This window comes from Haliotis asinina, chromosome 14 (assembly GCF_037392515.1).
Source record: "Haliotis asinina isolate JCU_RB_2024 chromosome 14, JCU_Hal_asi_v2, whole genome shotgun sequence".
NCBI lineage: Eukaryota > Metazoa > Mollusca > Gastropoda > Lepetellida > Haliotidae > Haliotis > Haliotis asinina.
In genome coordinates this window covers 19,547,853-19,555,958 of record NC_090293.1, presented here as the reverse complement: position 1 = coordinate 19,555,958, position 8,106 = coordinate 19,547,853, and the positions used below count along the sequence as shown (strand labels likewise).

Sequence of the window (8,106 nt, the reverse complement as noted above, 5' to 3'; positions counted from 1 at the left end):
CTTTCATAGCAGATCTTCCATAATTGATTTCTACACTTGGTGACACATTTTCCTTTAACAGTAACTAACAGTAACTGTGCTCCACCCCATACACATGTGCTTCAGAGTAGACTCACATACAAATAGGCTGTTTTAATCAGAGGCATGTTGTTATGATGGTCCAGTCAAACAAAAGTACAAAACGAACATATAGGGAAAATCAAACTTGAGCGTTTGATGCCTCAGAGATATGCAGCTGTTTCCATAGCAAATTTTTCTTCGTCGGTCTTAACAGATTTGTACTTAGCAACCTCCAAATCCCTCTTGGACTTGACAAACCATGTCACCAGCTCTTTACCTAAAGCATTGGACAAATCTTCATCCTTTTCCAGCTCATCCAGAGCTTCAGCTAAGGAAAGAGGTAGAGATTCACCGTCCTCTGGTTCGCCCGGGGGTGGGCATTCCATGTTCTTAATGACGCCATCCAGTCCTGCAGCAATAGTAGACGTCACTAAGAGATACAGATTGCACTTTCCCCCTGCTAGTCTGTATTCAGCGTATGTTTTGGAAGGCCCTTCGTTTTTAACACGAATGCATGACTGTCGGTCTTCAATTCCCCAAAAGATAGTAGACGGAAACACAAGTTTACCCAGGTTCCTGTAGCAGTTGACGGTAGGGTTTGCAAAAGCGCAGATAGCTTTACTGTGTTTCAGTATACCAGCAATCCATTTCTTGGCAACTCCCGACAGCTTGTCTGGAAAACTTTCGTCATAAAATATGTTTTCACCAGTTATATTCCAAAGTGAAACATTTAAATGCTTGGAGATTCCCATTTCGTTATATACAGACTGAGACATGAAACTGACTTTAAGACCTTCAGCATCAGCCATTTCCAAGAGGCCTTCCTGCAGACAGAAGGCCATGTCCGCGCTCTCAATTCCATATTTTGGATCAGTCACTGCTTCAAAAATCCCAGGGCCATATTCCAGATGATACCTTTCAACATCGATCTTGCATTGTTGAAGTTGCTTATCAAAGTTAAATAGCACTTTACTATGCTTGTTGAATAGTCTGTGGCTGAACATATTTACTCCTGTAAACACTGGCTCCAAGGTTTCATTGTCAAGGAGTTTAAATTCAATTTCATGGCCAGAATACAAATCAAACCCAAGGTCACTCAATCTCTGAAACTGTTTTCTTGCAACATATCGAGGACAAGCTTCTTGTGGAGATCCATCTTTTTTCCATCGAGACTCACACAAAATCTCGGCTACTTTCACTCCCTCTGGAGCCCATGGAATTGGTCGCAGTGTGTCTGGGTCAGGGAAGATCAACATGTTGCCAAGGTTATAGATGATTCTACAACTTCAGTTCTTGGACCAAGTAACAATGTGTCTGCAACGAAACCAGGATATTTATGAAAAAACGAAGCATGTTTTGTGCGGCACAGATTAATACACTTGTGATCCACTAACAGGTATTGAATATGTTGGTATCATAATACCATTTTTTGGTAACTTTGTAACAAAAACATTCAATAACACAGGCGATTGTTAACACCCTGATAATCCTAGATTCCAAAGAAGAGTAAACTTGGCTAACCAATAATAGTTCAATAATCATATAGCACTGTTGAAAGGCATGCCTTGGTTCTCCGCGTCATTTAGTTCACTACTTTGGTTATATGACTTCGGTCCCTCACCTTAATCTTGACCTTCATATGGTGGTTATTCAAGAATATAGAATCCAAACAGGCGAGCGGACTGTAAATCGGCTGTAGTAGTACCCATTGCACATTAACCAAATGAGTAGTATTATTAATGGTGGTTTGGGGCCATATCTTATATAAGTCCAAACCACCATTAACAGTTCTACTAAATGGCTCCCCCAAGTATCAGTTTTATTGACAATTTCAAGGTTGCATCAAAATGCGAGACTTCAGGCATTAAGGAGCTTTCTTGAAAGAAACTTGAGTGACACTCTTAAACAACTTCATAAATATACTTATATCATATAGCAGTATTTTACAAAATCACATGGAAAAGTAGTGTCTTTATTTTCATAGAGTGTATTGTGGGCCATGGACCATGATGACAAATCCAAAATCTTCGTATCCAGTGTATATCACACTTATTCATTTTTTTGCAGAACATTTTGGGAGTAATGACATTAATGGAGGTACCACTATAAGATCCTACCATGTCATCGTTAGTGACCAGGATCCGGTTGCTATCACTGCTTCATTACCTGATGTCAACATTAAACCCTAATGATACCTGAAACCCTTAATGGATCATTACTTAATGACATCATTAAAGAAGGTTGTATTGAATACTTATTAGGGAATCATTATCTAATGACGTCCTAATGCACATATTTCTATTATATTCGGGGGTTCCTCTAAATATTTCATACAATTTAGCAACGTAAACATATAATCTTTACTCTCGGTCGTCTGTCAAATTTTTACAGTTTAACCTTGAAACGCAAACAAATATTTCAACATATGTAAAGAATCACATCTCAATAATTCTGAAACCTACAGTCGGTTGGGATGTTTTGGAAAATACACGCACACGAATGCCGAAGGGAACTTTCGGCCATATTGGATAGTGTTTACAAAATCAAATTTCGCTATGGTCATTCATATTGTGGGCCTATTACTTCACGTATATTTCGTATTCAGTTTCCTATTTAGTTGTGACAAATGGATCGTTGAATTCCTCATACAACTTTGAATCAAATTTCTAATGATCTTAGTCACTTATACCAAGTGTCTACGTGAAAGCGAGACATATTGGGTGTGTGCTCATAACACAGCTCCTCGTATACATGTAACCAAAATTGAAATCAGATTTTAATTGAATGCAGAATTTTCTGAATTAGTTAGGCATAAATCCATCCATTTGTAGCATGCAGTTACACTTTTAGTATTAATGTATATTTGCGTATCGTTCAGATATGTTTTCATTATCAACGTTTAGCATACACATTAGCATTAATTAAGCGCCACCCATTTTCATGCATAATACTGTATTTAAGACAACACACTGGTCATTTATGGTATGGAAACCAAACACATGGTTATAATTTCGTTAACTGAACCATCCAAAGTGTCAATCCATCAACTACCAATACTGTTGCTACTTTCGGTTGTTATTTATTGACGGTCATGTGGGGGCATTAAAAACGTTATCAATAATCATGTCCAAAACTATGGTCACACAGACAATGTCTGTGGTCCAACGTACACAAAGTTCTGAAAAACGTTCACTGTTCGATCCTAAGCCAACAGTAATGGTGACATCAGTATTTGGTGTATCCTCCCCTCGCACGGATAACTGCTGCCAGCCTCCTCCTCATGCTGGAAATCAAACGCCGAATGCTCAGCATTGGAATCCTATGCCATTCGTCATGAAGAGCCTGGGCTAATTCCTCTAGATTTTGAACAGGTGAATCCCTTATTTGAACTTGACGCCCCAAATAGTCCCATAAATGCTCAATTGGGTTGAGATCAGGGCTACTCGCAGGCCAAGATAATCCTTCAAGTGCGTTGTTCTGCAAGTATGCGATAACTGCTCTGGAACGATGGGGCCTAAGATTATCGTCCATAAATACTGGCCGACTTGCAAGGTGGTGGGTATCAAAGTCCGGGACAACAGCAGCTTCCAGTACCTCCTGTTGGTATCTCTGACCACTGAGTGTCCCTTGAATGGTGAAAAGATTCAGCTTACAGTCATAGGAGATACACCCCCACACCATTACAGAGTCACCGCCAAAGGGTTCAGCTGCATGGATCATCCGCTGTTGATAAGTCCCATTACTCCTTCTCCACACTCGCCAACAGCCATTAGTAGAAGAAAACGGCTTTCATCGGATCCTGCACCATGTCATCAGATTGTGGTTTTGCCGTTGATTACACCATTCCAAACGCTGAGGCTTGTGTCTGTCAGTGAGTAGGGACGTCTGGTTGGACGACGTGCACGGAGTCCAGCGGACCTGAGCCTCGGATGCATTCGTAACTACTCGTCCGTGACCTACAAGAAGACTCGTACCCCTCTCGCACACCACCACTGCCAAACCATGAAAATGGAGGGACCGTTGAATTTAAACCTAAACTTTGAGCTTAAAGGTCACGTGCAACGTAAAATACAACTTTGCAGATCCTTTGCATGCGCAGTGAATAGGTTCGCGGAGCTTGAAACAGTACGCCTGCCCGGAGTATGAGGTCGTGAGCAGTAGTCTCGTCTTGGTTGTGTACACAAACAAGTAAATAATCTACTCGTTACATAAAAAAAACTTGTTGATTGTGGTAAGCAGCCCCTGTCACAGAGAAAGCTCAATGTCTGGTTTATTGGCACCTACATGTCTGCCTGCCTGTCTGCTAACGACAATATGCAATGCACAGCTTCAATCATTGACCACACGCAATTTGAACTTAACACCTATCAGGCTATACGCCATAAACAAAATAAATTGATTTATGACTCCTGCACCCGAGTCCTGTCTCTGCCACATTAGGTAATTAGACAGGCGTGATACTTGACATGTTTTTATGTCTATGGGTTGCTAACAAACTACGTGTACATCCATTTTTGTCGGATGACTGGATTTGACGGAAACTCTTGTCAGTTTCAAGTCCTGCTTTCTACTTGGACGAATGACAGTTTCCAGCCACGTAGTAGTTTACCATCTCTACTGAGATGATTTTTGATTGAATCGAACGCAAATTCAGGGAACATGTATCTACAAAACTCATCATCTCTATATACATTCTTTATGGATAACAACTTCTAGTGCATATGATTTTGTTTGACAACAATATGTGAATCCATACTGAAACGACACAGCAAGTACAATAAAACAAGTTGTTATCCATAAAGAATCTTACTTTCTTATGACTCACCATACTTCTAAAATGCTCATCAAACAGATCTGATTTTTCTGTACACACAACGAGCCCTCGGCGTATCAGCAAATGAGCCGACCAGTCGGAAGCCGTCGTTACACTTGAGTGCACCACCACCCATTATGACTGGGCTCGGTCTCCCGAAGGCTTGTTTCGAGGGAAGTAAGCCCAAGGACAAAATATTGCACTTTTGAATCGCAATTGTACGCTTATAATTTTGTTTATTTATTTTTTACAAGCAACAATTTATATTATATGTCATGTATAACTGATAATTGTATTTTAATTATGTTTGATTTTTTGGTGGCGTGTGACCTTTAAGGAAGAACAACTATCGACACTAAAACATATATGCAAAGGTAATGACCGTATTGCTGTTTTGTCTACGGGATGTTGGATATTCTAAGAGCCATGTTTGGAAATTGAGAGTTATCTTCCCTTGATAATAGTACTAAACATTTTTTATCTCCATACCCATTTGCGCTTAGACAGAACCCAGTCATAAACATGGCCACGAGAGGGGCACGAGACGCCATCCGGCTTGTCGGAATGACACGAGTAGTTACGAATGCTTCGAATGGTGCAGGTTGAGAGACGAACACCCACTCTCCATTGTTCTCTGAGATCTTTGGCATTGTTCATGGGCATGCGTCTCACTGGGTGAACTAGAGCACAGTCATCACTGGGAGTGGTCTTTCTCAGCCTTCCTGATCGTAAACAGTGGCCGCATGTTTCCTTACAAGGCGACTAATGGCAGTGTGATTAATATTCAGTCGGGACCAAATGCTGCGACAGGACAAACCAGCTTCATGCATGCCAGTGATCTGCCATCTGGTATTTTCTGAAAGCCCACGCCTAGGCATATCCAAGAATGTTCCATTTCAGCACTGTTCACTTATTGATGCGTCGATAAGAAAGCAATGAGAATGCATCATTTCACCTTTTTATACCCCTAAGTCGCTTGTACCATGACAGAACTTTATGATGAAAAGCATACATTTGAGTTTGCTCGTGAATTTCATGCTAGCTTCATGTGTATTTAGAGATAACTGGTTGACTTCTCTGTTTTGATCCCTTTTGTTACAATCGACAATTATTTTTGTCCCCAATAATCCCCCTTTGACCGAGGATCAGCACACTTCCTTGCTTTGCTTACCATAGGCAACACCTGCCAGCACTCAGGGAGGTACCCGAGAGGACGCAGGTTTGATGCTTAATTAAAGCTCATGTGTATATTTTAAAACGAAAATCTTTCTCAAAGTTCACTTTTCCAGGAGGTGAATGACGCTCTAATGATACCCCAGACCCTTCATTAATTTAATAAGACGCTAATGACAACAATGCGTCATTAAAACGTTAGTGCAACAGAATTTAATAGAACATTACTTAATTCTTTAATTAATGTTTAATAACACGTTAATGCTTCGGTAAGGTTTGATACAGATGGGTCCAGAAAATTGCAGGAGCGCACAATCTAGACTTTAATGGCCATGCTTCAAAAAGATCACTTCATCTAAACATTATGACGACAATATTTCTACAAGGACACACAAAATAAACTTAAATTACCATAGTTCAACAAGAACAAGCCATCTAAACATTAATGACCGCATTTAAAGAAATAATACCCACACTTTCTAAGTCTTAGCGATTGTACTTCCACAAGACCACACTTTCTAAGCCTTAACGACAATATTTCTACGAGAACACACATTCTAAATCTTAATGTCCATATTTCTACAAGCTTTTATAACACACTTTCTAAACCTCAGAGACCATATTTCTACAAGACAATACCTCATAAATCTTCTAGAACGCACTTTCTAAACGTCAATGAGCAAATTTCTACAAAAACACACTTTCCAAACTCTAATGACCATATTTTCACAAGAACATACAATATAATCCTCAACGACAATACTTTTACAAGATCAACATTACATAAATCGCAATGACCATATTTCTACAAGAAGATGACTGAATGGAACAAATGGCTGACTTTGTGCCGGCAATATGGTACCTCACTCTGAAAGTAAGGGTCAGAATCCAGGATGGGACTAGAATCTGTACTCTTGTAACGTCGTGACATCCCAAATTAACAATACTTCAAGAAGAACGTCACCTTCATGGCGAGACTTCCAGAAGCGCACTCATTGTCACCCTCAATAATGATACTTCTACAAGTAAACACAATATCACCCGTAATCACGATGCCTCTACAAGTATGGTGTATAGTACAGACCTATACGTCTACAAATACACACAGTGTCGCCCTTAATGACGATGCTTCTACGAGTACACACAATACCACCCTCAATGTGACGATACGTCTACAAGTACACGCAATATCGCCCTTAATTAAAATACTTCTACAAGTATACACAATGTGACCCTTATCGGTGATAATACACTGTCACCCTTAGAGGTCATACTTCTATAAAACACTATATAGGGAGCAATTATCGTAATTCAAGATTCTTGTCCATGTGTCTCTGACATTTACCCCCATTATTTAAAAGTATATGTTTTAATTAATGTCTAATATACTGCTGGGCATTTAACGAAATGACATGAGAACTAATTTTTAGACTTATGCTTACCTTCGTACATGTCCACCCCTTCGTCCATGTATTTAGCGGCATAGCGGCCAGCTATCACTTGACCACGGTTCATGCCATTCAGGTCACAGAGGGCGAACCGCACGTAGTCATACTGGGATATCTCCCTTTTCACTTCCTCGAACTTCGACATTGTCACTGTCATAAACCTGCAGAATTAATCATATAAACATATATGTTTTCTAGTCAATTTTCACTGTTTGTTTTCTTGTTGTGTGGGATATGTACACTGTAACCATATCGTATAAGCCAGTGTTTGTTAGATTGTTAGTTTGTTAGTTTGTTATGTCACAGAGGGCAAACCGCACGTAGTCATACTGGGATATCTCCCTTTTCACTTCCTCGAACTTCGACATCGCCACTGTCATAATCCTGCAGAATTGATCATATAAATATATATGTTTTCTCGTCAATTTTCAGTGTTTGATGACAGGTTTCCTTGTTGGGTGGGATGTGTACACTGTAACCCTAAGAGTACACCCTGGCAGATACGACCAAGGGGGATGACCAATTAAGGCTCTAAATGGTTTTAACATGACGTCATAGATATAGATTATTGCATAAATATAATACTTTAAATACGTATAAATATATACAGAT

The 8,106-nt window shown here is 39.8% G+C and overlaps 1 pseudogene; it reads right to left on the bottom strand.

Annotated features, from left to right (window-relative positions):
* Nucleotides 1–221: 221 nt before the first annotated feature.
* LOC137261883 (lengsin-like) lies at nt 222–7,639 on the bottom strand (annotated as a pseudogene).
* Between the last annotated feature and the right edge of the window lie 467 nt (nt 7,640–8,106).